Genomic DNA, 14,570 nt, shown 5'->3' with positions numbered 1-14,570 from the left:
ATAAGTTCCAATGGTATTGCTACTCAAAGGACCAAGGCAATGGAGGTACTAAAGAACAAGCACAGGAACAATTATCCCTCTTAATTTTTCTCTTTGCCGTAAATATAAAATAATTATTATTGCTGTTTGCAACAGAAAATTCACGGCACAGAGGAGACCATTTGACTCATCATGTCTGTGCCAGCTGGAAAAGAGCTATCCAGCCTAATGCCACACCAGCTCTTGATCTGAAGCCATGCAGGATGTGGCACTTTTAAGCGCATATGTGAGCTTTTTTAATGCGCTGAGGGTTTCTGTCTTTGCTACTCTTTCAGGCAGTGGGCTGCAGACATCCCCTGCACCCTACCCACCCCAACCTCAGTGGAAGATGAAGTGTCAGCACAGAAAGTGACTTACAATATGACTAAAAAATTATTGGTGTAGTACTGTCTGTGAAACTTGAAAGTCTCAGCATCACACCTGATCAATTTTAGGAAATGCTTTATAATGTATAATGATAACTCTAACACTTATTTGTGCTACATCAAGCTCCAAGATTTATTTTATCAATTTTGCTTTTGGGAAGAAAAGCATCCTAGGAACAGCTAGCCATCTATCCAAGCCTGTATGGCTATAAATTTATCTATTATGATTACTAGCTCTCAAGTGCTTGCCATAGGTACTCATTTAACCTTTTCTCCAAATATATTTTTTTAAAGTCCCATCAGATAAATTTTCTTCTGAACTGAAGTTGATATTGATAAACACAAACTATTTCCCATTGTTCTGCTGGAATTACTGCTCTTCAGAACAGGATTAAGAAATTCAGTGTACAGAGATCAATGAAATGGTTTCATGATTAAAGCATAATTATTCTGATACATTCTGTATATTTTACATGGATCAGTACACTATATTAATTTACTTGTACTTTCCCTAAGACCGCACATTAGCTGTAGTCAAGAGGGTTTGTTGAGTCATTTGCTTCTCGGCCTCTGCTAATGTAGATCTCAACTAATTACTAGAAAATACACACAGTGGCTCAAGGAAATTTGCCATCTTCCCTGAGAGGAAGAACCTGAAGACTTCCACGAGGAGAGCAGCTGAGATTCGGAATGTAGGGAACTTCAGCGAAGTAACCTTGAGGATGAGTTCATAGAATGTATTTGGCACAGTTTCCTAGAACAACAAGTTGTAGAATCAACAGGGGAATAGTCAATTTTAGATCTGGTAATGTATAAGGAGGCAGGATTAATTAATGATCTCATGGTAAAGTATCCTCTAGGGAAGAGTGATCACAGCATGATAGAATTTCACATTTAGTTTGAGGGTTTAGAAACTTGGGCCTGACACTATTGTCTTAAACTTAACGGCAGTTGCAAAGGTATGAAAGTAGAATTGCCTAAAGTGGACTGGGAAAATAAATTTAAAAAGTATGATGGTGGATAAGCATTGGCAGGCATTTAAACAGATATTTCATAATTCTCAACAAAGATATAATCCATTGCGAAAGAAAGACTATGGGCAGAATTTTCACCTCAGCGGGCAGGCGCCCGCCCAACCTGTTCGAGCGTGAAATGATGCGTGTTGACGCCAGGCGAGCATCCCGATGTCAACGCGCAGTCATGCAATAGTTCGGTTGGCGGGCACACTCAGGAATTGGCAGCGCACCCGCTGACAATTAAAAGGCCTATTAAGGCCATTAAAGCATCAATTAACTTAAATTTTTTGCTGTCTGTCCAACCTTACGGTTGGTGGGCAGGCAAACGGGCTAAGCGGACTTAGACAAACTAATGGGACAAGTCCCCTGGGCCTGATGGCCTACATCCTAGGATCATAAAAGAAGTGGTGGCAGAAATAGTGAATGCATTGTTTATAATCTTCTAAAATTCCCTAGATTCTGAAAAGGTCCCAGCAGATTAGATAATCACAAATATAATGCCCCTATTCAAGGAAGGAAGGGGACAGAAAGCAGGAAACTATAGGCCAGTTAGCTTAACATCTGTATTGGAACAACGCTGGAATCTATTATTAAGGCAATAGTAGCATGACACTAGAAAATCAGCATACAATCAGGCAGAGTCAATATGGTTTTTTATGAAAGGGGAATCGTGTTTGACAAATTTATTAGAGTTCTTTGAGAATGTGGCAAGCAGGGTGGATATTGGGGAACCAGTAAATGTAATGTATTTGGATCTCCAGAAGGCATTTGATAAGGTGCCACAGAAAAGATTACTACACAAGGTAAAGCTCGTAGTGTTGGGGATTATATATTATCACGTGTAAAGGATTGACTAACTAACAGAAAACGTAGATAGAGGGAGAGAAATAAATAAGACGGGGGAAGAATTTTCCTGTCGGCGAGCGGGGACGGGGCCCACTCGCCGACGCGTAAAATGATGCACGGTGACGTCGGGCGGGTATCCCGACATCACTGCACATCAATTAGTTTGTCAGTTCGGCGGGCACGCAGCCGACGGCCGAACTGTCAAAGGCCTATTAAGGCCATTAACAAAGTAATTAAAGTTGTTAATGCTGCCCATCCATCCTTAAGGTTGGCGGGCAGGCGAAGAGCCCAGGCGGCCTTCGCATTTTTCATGAAACCTCATCAACGGGCGAGATGAGGTTTCATGAAGGATTAATTAATTTAAAAATTTGAAAAATTAATGGACATGTGCCAGCTCATGTGACAGTTTCACAGGAGGGGGCATTTCCTTAAAAAAATTTTTCACCTTTATTAAATTTTCCAGAACTTAAACTAATCTACCTGAGGTACTTCCGTGCCTCAGGGAGATTTCTACGCTCTTGCGGGAATCCCCCCAGCTCACACAGGGAATGCATAGCTGGGCGGGCCTTAATTGGCCCATCCATGTAAAATGGCGGCGCGCACCCAATCGGGGATGCCGATCGGGTTTGCACTCGCTCCCACCTGCCCCCGCACAACCGCCCTGACGAGAAGAAAATTCAGCCTAGGATAAATGAGTCATTTCCAGGTTGGCGAACTATAATCAGTTGGGGCCTCAAGTATTTGCAACCTATCGTAATGACTTGGGATGAAGGGACCAAGTATTGTAGTCTAATTTGCTGGCGATATAAAGATAGATGGGAAAGCAAGTTGTGAAGAACACTAAGGGTCTGCAAAGGGATAATGTGAATGGGCAAAAATTTGTCAGGTGGAGTATAACGTGGGAAAGTGTGAGGGATTAAGAACAGTAAAGCAAAATGTTTTTTAAATGCGGTATAGAGGGATGTGAGTCCTTATACACAAAAACAAAAATAAAGTATGCAGGTGGAGCAAGTAATTAGGAAACCAACTAGAATGTTCCCCTTGTTGCAAGGAGGATGCAGTATAAAAGTAGGGAAGTCTTGCTACAACTGTATAGAGTGATGGTGAGACCACATCTAGATTATTACGTACAGTTTTGGTCCCCTTATTTAAAGGGGGACATACTTGCATCGGAGGCATTTCAGAGATGGTTCATTATGTTCAACCTTGGAATGAAGGAGTTGTCTTATGAGAAAAGGTTCAATAGTTTAGAAGAATAAGGCATCTGTTTGAAACATTTAAGATTAAAAGGGATTGCTGAGTGAAGTTTCTCCCCATGAGGGAACCTAGAACTAGAGGCCATAGTTTCAGAATTAAGGGTTGCCCATTTATGGAGATGATGAGGAATTTCTTCTGAGAATTGTGAATCTTCAAAGTGGAGGCTGAGTCATGGAATATATTCAAGGCCAAGATAGATTTTTTTAAGTATAGGAGAGTCAAGGGTTATGGAAAGTGGAGTTGAGGCCAAGATCAGATAAGCCATGATTTTATTGAATAGCGGAGCAGGCTCGAGGGGCTGTATAGACTATTCCTCGTATTCCTTATATTTTATACGTGATAGCTGGGGTAATCAAAGTTGCATTCCATTATTCCAATATGCTGTGTAACACTATTAAATATCTAATGTAAAATATATAATACTCTTAATGTAAATGATATTTCACAGTTTAGTACTCTGCCCATGTCCTATTTTAGTTCAATAACTGACTTATTCCCCATGTATTATACAGCGTTTGTTGCTGAATAGATCAGCTGTTCACTTGGTTATAGTTATTGCCTGGAATTTCCTCAGGGATTCTTCTAATCAGCCATTCTAACTTTGGTGGGAAAATGGCAGTTACCATGGATACACCTCATAAGTGGAGTTTCAGGGCAAAATTTAATCTAAACCATTGATACATCAACAGTTGCTTATTTGCTTATATTAGCAAGCTGTTGATTGAATGCAATTGACAATTTGGATGGGAACAGCACAAGTTCAATTACCCAAATTTGATCTCACTTTTCAAAACAAATTTGAAACTGACCTGAACTATTTTGTTTAGTTGCACTGGTATAAATGTATTTCCATCTGCTGAGGCTAAATTGGAAACTGGTGCTTTTTAAGGTGTTGAAGTTTAGTTCTAAATTTACCATCACACTCAAAAGGCTAAAGGTCAGTTGGTTTGGAAAATGGAAAGAATATTACACTGCTGCAGTAGCGTGTGTTCTCCTGAAATTAGGGCTAAGAGTGTTGTGGCAGAGTAAAGCAAGTTTTATTTTTTTTTAATTTTTGTGCTACACCTTTAGTTAATTGACAGTGCTGGATGCCACCAAGTTGGGGATCCTGGGAAAGAAAAGCCTCAATTTACATCACTTCTCTTACTGAACACAAAGTTCTTCCACTGGGCAAAAGTGTGTATTAAAAAAAATGCCCTACAGCCCTGCAAATGCTTTTCTCCCTTTTTTTTTCTTTTTTTAAAAAGAAAAAGAAGTGAAACTAAACTATAATAAATGCTTCTAAAAGTGGAATTAAAAGACTGTTCATCCACAAAGATTAGCTGTGTTTATGTCTAGGGGGAATCATTTCCATTGAATTATGAGACACTCATTTCTCCTTGTGATCTAAATGATGAGAGACTTGGGCCAGAAATTTCCCCCCATTGGGGCGGTTGGGGGGTGCGGGTGTTGTGCGGGGCGGGCGTACACCCGATTGGCGCCCCCAATTGGGGACGCGCCGCCATTTTACGTGGGCCGGCCAATTAAGGCCCGCCCAGCGTGACGCTCACCCGGAATCGCTGGGCGGTCCCTGTGCGGGCAGGGGGTTCCCTGAGAGGTTCCCTGCGCTCTTTAGCGCAAGCGCGTGAAAGAGCACAGAGACCTCCCTGAGGCATGGAGGTGCCTCAGGGAGATTTGTTTCAGTGCTAAAGTTTTAAATAAAGGTTTTGAACACTTCTAAAACATGTCCCCTCATGTGACACTGTACAAAGACCAACAGAGGACAACTAGAAAAGAAATAAGGAGGGAGAAGATTAAATATGAGGGTAAACTACCTAGTAATATAAAAGAAGATTGCAAGAGTTTTTTTGGATATATAAAGGGTAAGAGAGAGGCAAAAGTGGACATTGGGCCGCTGGAACATGACGCTGGAGAAGTAGTGGGGAACAAAGAAATGGCGGAGGAACTGAATAGGTACTTTGCGTCAGTCTTCACAGTGGAAGACACGAGTGACATCCCCAAAGTTCAAGAGAGTCGGGGGGGCAGAGGTGAGTATGGTGGCCATTACCATGGAGAAGATGCTAGGAAAACTGAAAGGTCTGAAGGTGGATAAATCACCTGGACCAGATGGATTACACCCCAGAGTTCTGAAGGAGATAGCTGAAGAGATAGTGGAGGCGTTAGTGGTGATCTTTCAGGAATCACGAGTCAGGGAGGGTCCCAGAGGACTGGAAAATCGCTAATGTAACCCCCCTGTTTAAGAAGGGAGTGAGGCAAAAGACAGGAAATTACAGGCCGATTAGCCTGACCTCGGTCGTTAGTAAGATTTTAGAGTCCATTATTAAGGATGAGATTTCAGAATACTTGGAAGTGCATGGTAAAATTGGGCAAAGTCAGCATGGTTTCATCAAGGGGAGGACATGCCTGACAAATCTGTTAGAATTCTTTGAGGAGGTAACGAGTAGGTTAGACAAAGGAGAGCCAATGGATGTTATCTACTTGGACTTCCAGAAGGCCTTTGACAAGGTGCCGCACAGGAGGCTGCTCAGTAAGATAAGAGCCCATGGTGTTAGAGGCAAGGTACTAGCATGGATAGAAGATCGTGTCAGCCTGTTCCTGCCTCACGGAACTCATTTCTCGTTATCTTGACTCCCTTCTCTCTCCCCTTGTCCAGTCCCTTCCCACCTACATCAGTGATTCCTCTGACACCTTACGCCACATCAACAATTTCCAGTTCCCTGGGCCCAACCGCTTCCTCTTCACCATGGATGTCCAATCCCTCTACACCTCCATCCCCCACCAGGATGGTCTGAGGGCCCTTAGCTTCTTCCTTGAACAGAGGCCCCAACAATCCCCATCCACCACTACTCTCCTCCGTCTGGCTGAACTTGTTCTCACACTGAACAATTTCTCCTTTAACTCCTCTCACTTCCTCCAAATAAAAGGTGTGGCTATGGGTACCCGCATGGGCCCCAGCTATGCCTGTCTCTTTATGGGGTATGTGGAACATTCCTTGTTCCAGTCCTACTCCGGCCCCCTCCCACAACTCTTTCTCCGGTACATCGATGATTACTTCGGTGCTGCTTCATGCTCTCGTCGGGACCTGGAAAAATTTATTAATTTTGCTTCCAATCTCCACCCCTCCATCATTTTCACATGGTCCATCTCTGACACTTCTCTTCCCTTCCTTGACCTCTCTGTCTCAATTTCTGATGATAGACTGTCCACCAATATCCATTACAAGCCTACCGACTCCCACAGCTACCTCGACTACAGCTCCTCACACCCAGCTTCCTGTAAGGACTCCATCCCATTCTCTCAGTTCCTTCGCCTCCATTGCATCTGTTCTGATGACGCTACCTTCAAAAACAGCTCCTCTGACATGTCCTCCTTCTTCCTTAACCGAGGTTTTCCACCCACGGTCGTTGACAGGGCCCTCAACCGTGTCCGGCCCATATCCCGCGCATCCTCCCTCACGCCTTCTCCTCCTTCCCAGAAACATGATAGGGTCCCCTTTGTCCTCACTTATCACCCCACCAGCCTCCGCATTCAAAGGATCATCCGCCATTTCCGCCAACTCCAGCATGATGCCACCACCAAACACATCTTCCCTTCACCCCCCCTGACGGCATTCCGTAGGGATCGTTCCCTCCGGGACACCCTGGTCCACTCCTCCATCACCCCCTACTCCTCAACCCCCACCTATGGCACCTCCCCATGCCCACGCAGAAGATGCAACACCTCCCCCTTCACTTCCTCTCTCCTCACCGTCCAAGGGCCCAAACACTCCTTTCAAGTGAAGCAGCATTTCACTTGCATTTCCCCTAACTTAGTCTACTGCATTAGTTGCTCCCAATGCGGTCTCCTCTACATTGGAGAGACCAAACGCAAACTGGACGACCGCTTTGCAGAACACCTGCGGTCTGTCTGCAAGAAAGACCCAAACCTCCCTGTCGCTTGCCATTTTAACACTCCACCCTGTTCTCTTGCCCACATGTCTGTCCTTGGCTTGCTGCATTGTTCCAGTGAAGCCCAACGCAAACTGGAGGAACAGCACCTAATCTTCCGACTAGGCACTTTACAGCCTTCCGGGCTGAATATTGAATTCAACAACTTTAGATCTTAAACTCCCCCTCCCCCCAACCCCACCCCGTTTCTCCCACCTCCCTTTTTTTTCAATAATTTATATAGATTCTTCTTTTCCCATCTATTTCCATTATTTTTAAATCTAAAACTAAAACTTTGTTAGTCTTTCCACCCCACCCCCACTAGAGCTGTACCTTGAGTGTCCTGTCTTCCATTCTTAATTAGCACTTTTCTTAGACAATATCACCACCTTCAACACCTCTTTGATCCTTTTGTCTGTGACATCTTTTGATTATCTGCTCCTATCACTGCTTGCTTATCTCCACAATCACCACACCCTCAACTTCTCTCTCCCCCCGCCACCCCCACCATAAACCAGCTTATATTTCACCTTTTTCCTAACTATGCTACAGTTCTGCCGAAGGGTCATGGAGACCTGAAACGTTAACTGATTTCTTCTCCACCGATGCTGCCAGACCTGCTGAGTTTTTCCAGGTAATTCTGTTTTTGTTTTGGATTTCCAGCATCCGCAGTAGCTTTTAGCTTTTTGTTTTTATCTATGGATAGAAGATTGGCTGTCTGGCAGGAGGCAGAGAGTGGGGATAAGGGGGTCCTTCTCAGGATGGTGGCCGGTGACTAGTGGAGTTCCGCAGGGGTCAGTGTTGGGACTACAACTTTTCACTTTATACATTAATGATCTAGATGAAGGAACTGAGGGCACCCTGGCTAAGTTTGCAGATGATACAAAGATAGGTGGAGGGACAGGTCCCTTAGAAGCAGAGACAGAAAAAAATTATCATGGGAAACAAGGAAATGGCAGAGGCATCGAACAAATATTTTGTGCCCGTCTTCACAGTTGGAGACACTACCAGAAATAGATGGTAACCTAGGGGCTAAAAAAAAGTTAGGATATTAAGGAACTTAATATCATCAGAGAAAAAGTATTGGAGAAACTTAAGGGACTAAAATGTGACAAATCTACAGAATCTGATGGCTTACACCCTAAGGTTCTAAAAGAAATAGCTGCAGAGCTAATGGATGGGCTAGCTATGATTTTCCAAAATTGCTTCGATTTGAGAACAGCCCCACTAGTTTGGAAATTGGCAAATGTTACACTGCTTTTCAATAAAGGAGGGAAAGAGCAAACAGGGAACTAGAGGCTAGTTAGCCTAACATTAGTTGTTGGGAAAATGCTGAAATGTATTATTAAGTCAGTCTTAATGCACTAAGAAAAGCATAGTACGATTAGAACAAGGGATCTGTGCTGGGGCCTCAACTTTTTACAATTTATATCAATGACTTAGATGAGGGGAGAGAAGGCATGGTAGTTAAATTTGCAGATGACACAAAGATAGGTAGGAAAGTAGGTTGTGAAGAGCAAATAAGGAGGTTGTAGAGGGATATAGATAGGTTGAGTGAGTGGGCAAAAATCTGGTAGATGGAGTATAAGGTGGGCAAATGTGAAGTTGTTCACTGGCTGGAAGAATTTAAAAAAAGCACGGTATTACTTAAACGGAGAACGGAGAAATCTGAGATGTAGAGGGATCTAGGTGTTCTAGTGCAGGAGTCACAAAAAGTTAGTATGCAGGAACATAAAATAGTTAAGAAGGCCAATGGAATGCTAATTTTTATTACGAGAGGAATTGAACATAAAAGTAAGGATGTTATGCTTCAGCTTTACAGGGCATTGGTGAGACCACATCTCGAATATTGTGCGCAGTTTTGATCATCTTATTTAAGGAAAGATGTAAATGTGTTGGAGGCGGTTCAGAGGAGGTTTACTAGATTGATACTTGGAATGAGCAAGTTGCCTTATGAGGAAAGGTTGGAGAGACTGGGCTTGTTTCCACTGGCGTTTAGAAGAGTGACTTAATTGAAGTATATAAGATCCTAAACGGTCTCAACAAGGTGGATGTGGAAGGGATGTTTCCTCTTGTGGGTGAATCCAGAACTAGGGGGCACTGTTTTAAAATTAGGGGTCGCCCATTTAGGACAGAGATGAGAATTTTTTTCTTTCAGTGGGTCATGCTACTTTGGAATTCTCTGCTTCAGAAGGTGGTGGAGGCGGGGTCATTGAATATTTTTAAGGTGGAGGTAAATAGATTCTTGTTAGGCAAAGGAATCAAAGATTAAAGGGGTTAGATGGGAATGTGGAATTTGAAACATAAACAGATCAGCCATGATCTTATTGAATGGCGGAGCAGGCTAGAGGGGCTGAATGGCCTACTTCTATTAAGCATGATCGTATGTTTTACTAAAAGGAAATCCCATTTGACAAATTTATTAGAATTTTTTGAGGATGGGTAGATAAAGGGGAACCAGTAGATGTTGTATACCTGGATTCCCAAAAGGCATTCAATAAGGTGCCACACAAAAGGAAAGATAAGGGCTCATGGAGTAGTGGGTAATATATTAGCATGGATAGAGGATTGGTTAATGGATAGGAAACAGAGGCTGGGCATAAACAGCACTTTTTCAGGTTGGTAGGCAGTAAGTAGTGGAGTGCTGTAAGGACAAATGCTGGAGCCTCAGCTATTTACAATTTATATTAATGACTTGGATGAAGAGACAGAGAATAATATATCTAAGTTTGCTGATGATACCAAGCTAGGTGGAAAGGTAAGCTGTTGGGAGGACATAGAGGCTGCAAAGAGATATAGACAGGTTAAGTGAGTGGACAGCAGGTGGCATATGGAGTATATGAAGGGAAATGTGAAGTTATTCACTTTGATCCTTAAGAATAGAAAAGCAGAATACTTTTTTTTTAAAGGTGTGAAACCTGTAAGTGTTGACGTTCAAAGAGGCTTGAGTGTGTTTGCACAAGGAACACAAAGTTAAAATGCAGGTGCAGCAAGTAATTAGGAAGGCAAATGGAATGTTGGCCTTTATTGCAAGGGGATTGGAGTGTAGGAATAAAGACATCTTGCTACAATTGTACAGGGTTTTGGTGAGACCACATCTGGAGTACTGTGTGCAATTTTGATCTCCACATTAAAGAAAGGATATACTTGCATTGGAGGTGATAGAGCAAAGGTTCACCAAATTTTGTCCCTGGGATGAGGGGGTTGTTCTGTAATTGGAGGCTGAGTAAACTGGGTTTATATTCTCGGGAGTTTAGAAAATTGAGAGGTGATCTGACTGAAACCTGCAAAATTCTGAAGGAGCTTCATAGGGTAGACACTGAAATTGGTTTTGCTGGTCAGGGAATCTAAAACATTGGGGCACAGTCTTGGGATAAGGGGCAGATCATTTAGGACTCCAAGGATTGTGAATCTTTGGGGCCTGAATTTTTCCCACATTGGGCTGACCTCCGCCCGCCATCAGCTCAGCACCGCCAATTAAGGCCCACCTAGCGTGGATCGCGAGCAATAGCGCTGAGCGCCACCTGTGCAGCAGGGGGAGGAGGGAGAGCCAGGTCCAGCGCTCCTCTTTCACACATGCACGCGAAAGAGCGCTTCAATCTCCCTGAGACACGGAATTGCCTCAGGTAGATTGAAGCACTTTTTCAAGAAATTATTAAAAACATTAAAAAGTTAATGAAACATGTCCCCTCATGTAACTGTGTCACATGAGATGTGACAAGTTTTTCTTCAATTTAGAGGAGCTTTAGGAAACCTCACCCCGTTCGTGGATGAGGTTTCTGAACAAAATGTAAAGGCTGCTTGGCCTTTTTGCCTGCCTGCCAACCGTTAGGCAGCATAAATTTCAGGTTAATGAGGTTGCTATTGGTCTTAATAGGCCTTTTGATTATCGATGCGCGTCCACCGAACGAAACATTGCGAGACTGCACGATGACATTGGGATGTATGCCTGATGTCATCGCGTGTCATTTTACATTCCGGCGTGTCGGGCCTGCCCCCGCATGCTGAATGTAAAATCCTGGCCTGGAATTCTCTCTCCCAGAGGGTCGTGGATGCTCCATCGTTGAATACATTTAAGGCTCGGATAGACAGATATTTGGCCTGCTGGGGAATAGAGGTATATGGCGATCAGGCAGGAAAATGGAGTTGAAGCCCAAGATCAGCGATGATATTGAATGGCAGAGCAGGCTCAACGGGCCATATGGTCTACTCCTCCTATTGCTTGTGTTCTTTTTCCAATACAGTGTATCAGTGCCATTTCCTGCACTCACACTAAACTGGAAAATTTCATTAAGTTTGCTTCCAATTTCCACCTGTCTCATCTTCACATTGTCCATATGTAACTGTTACCTTCCTGACTTCTCTGTCTCCATTTTGGAGGGCTGGCTATCAACAAATATTTGTATAAGCCCACTGACTCCCACAGCTATGCTTCTTAACATCTTGCTTCCTGTAAGGACTCGCTTCCACTTGTTTCACCAGCTCCATAATATTTTTGCTGATGATGCAACCCTCCATAACAGCACTTCTGGTATGTCTTCCTTCTTCCTCAACCAAGGATTGTCCCCTCTCTCCTGCCAAAGCCGCCCCCCCCGCCCCCACCACCCCCCCACAACCCCGCCAGCCCCCAGCCCCAACCCCCACAACAGTGGTTGACAGTGCCCTTGACTATGTCTGTCTCATTTCCTGCAATTTTACTCTCAACCCTTCGCCCTCCCAGAACCATGATATAGGATTCCCCCCACCTCCCACTGTCCTCACCTTCCACTCACCACCCTCTGTATTCAATGCATCATCCCCCACCTTTTCCAGCTCTTTCAGCAGGACACCACAACCATCACATACATCTTCTCTCCTTCCCTTTCAGCAATCCAAATGGAACAGGGGGTGGGGATGGTTGTTCTTGAGGGCAGGGACGTTGGTTTCTTGGTGGCAGCTCTTACCAGCTGGAGGCCCGTCCATGGGCCACAGACTTGCCTGATCATGAGGGCTCCCCTCAACCTTCCAACCCGCAGGGAGGCAGCCAATTTTTACTGGGCGGTCTCCCCATGTGGTGTGGGGACCACCAGCCACTATAAAATGGTGGCAGCAGCAGCGGGAAGAGGCACTTAAGTATTCCTTAACTGGCTGCTGAAGGTTCTCAATTGGCCTCTGGGCGGGAAGGCCACCCACGACCTTCCCCACCGCTAATAAAATTCCATGGCATCGGGAAGGCAATGCACACTCTATCCCTCCCACCCCACCCCCATCCTGCCCACCTTTCTCCACTAGTTTACAGGCCACCCCCTACCTTCCCAGCCCATTCTTAGAAGGCTGGTAAAATTCAGCTCTTGGAGTCTCAGGGCTGAATTTTCCGAGGAGTGGCATCAGATGGTCATTCTGCTCCTATTTTCTTACCTTGCACCAGAGCTCTGCATTTCTAGCCCTGATTTCCAAACCGGGTATCTTCAGTATTGTGGAATGTACCTATTCTGGGAGTCCTTCCTTCATAATGCAGGATTGTTGGCAGAAGCGAAGCCATGTCCCCTTTTCACGGGACCAGCTGACGTTTTTTTGGTAAGCAGAGTTTAAAGGCCCTAAAACCACTTTGAAAAGCTAGAGAGAGAAGGTGAGTGTATAAGAAAAGTGAGTGAAGGAGCTAGGGTGGCAGTGGGTGAGAGGGCAGGGTGGCAGGAAGGTGAGGGGTTAGGGTCGGTTGGGGGGGCCGGGGTTAGTCGGAACGGGGGGTGAGTCGGGTAGTCAGTGGCGTAGTCAGGTGGGGGTAGGGGTAATCTGGTAGTCGGGGAGTCCAGTGGGAGTTGAAAGGCTAGCAGTATAGTTATCAGGAGTTAGAGCTGGTTTTAATCCTTCTAACTTTTCCTTTTCCTGCGTAACTATTCTGGTAAGTGAATCATAACCATCCAAAGTCTCCGACTTTAACTCAGAGTGTCGGAAGGCTCCAGACACATGGGAATTGCTCTTCGAAGTACAACATTCTCAGCCAATTCCTGCGTAGTCAGTGCGTTGGGACTTCCAAGGGGTCCCACAGCACATTTTGAGGGGTACCTCCATGGTATGACCATCCAGAGATCAGAAGCTCTGGGCCTTAATCTCCATCTTTGTATAAGTTAGGATTCCAAGTTGCCCTACAATCTGGTAATACTAAGGTGTCTGAAAATTTCTTCCAGTTGCTACAGGTTTTGTGTTGTTGCAGTCATGAGCTTGCTCATAGCACCCACATGTGGCAAGGAAAGGAACTTCAGCATTCATAATGTCATGGGAGATTTGCAGTTTTTGAAATTGTAACTTGATGCCAGACTAGGTTAACCTGAACATCATGAGATTAGTGCCAGGCTGAGAGAACCAGCATGAGGAAGTAACCTATGTAACTTCATTCTCATTAACCTATCTGTCACTCAGATATGACTGTCAAGCAGATTTTGTTTGGTTTCACAATCCGGGCCGATCCCCATTGTGCACTGCTTCCTATATTTTCAATGTTTTTGATTTTTCCAAGTTGCATTATTTATCTTAGCCCATGTTGCTTGTAGTCATTCTTTAATTGAATGATGATGGTAACTGCACTAAAAGGTGAGAAATGGCTTGGTGTTCAAAGAGTGAGGCTGAGACTGAGCTGGTACTAATTGGAATGAAAAGCCATAAAATTGTGATATTAATATAAAATAAATAAGTAAAATACCAAGATGGAAATGCCATGTATAAAAATGATTTGTCGGCATAGCATATTATGCAAAGGTCAGAGAGGAAAATTAAATCCTAGCTCAAACAATGAAACAATTCTTTTCACTTCACATTCATACATCTCTCTCCATTTTAAATATTCAGATTTTTCTCAAAGGTTTTCCTGAGTTATTTGGCGATAGTATAGCAATATTTTCTGTTGTATCAAAATACACATAGTTAGGATATGAAAAGTCAAGAATGAGATAAGGCCATTTGGCTCATCAAAATTTATCTTGCCAGTGTCTGATTGATTTTATAGTAGCTCCTCAGATCCGAGCAGATCTCTGGTTGTTCACCTTGCTATTTATTCTTCATGTGTGAGCTTAGGCATCGAGTGTCAGAAGGCTGTTCAGTCAACCATTGTTGGTACGTCACAATCGAGCCTAATTTTGTTCTCA

The sequence above is a fragment of the Cetorhinus maximus genome, chromosome 10 (genome assembly GCF_964194155.1).
Source record: "Cetorhinus maximus chromosome 10, sCetMax3.hap1.1, whole genome shotgun sequence".
In the NCBI taxonomy this organism is placed as follows: Eukaryota; Metazoa; Chordata; class Chondrichthyes; order Lamniformes; family Cetorhinidae; genus Cetorhinus; species Cetorhinus maximus.
The sequence above is the reverse complement of the archived record's forward strand: the minus strand, read 5'-3'. Positions refer to the sequence as shown.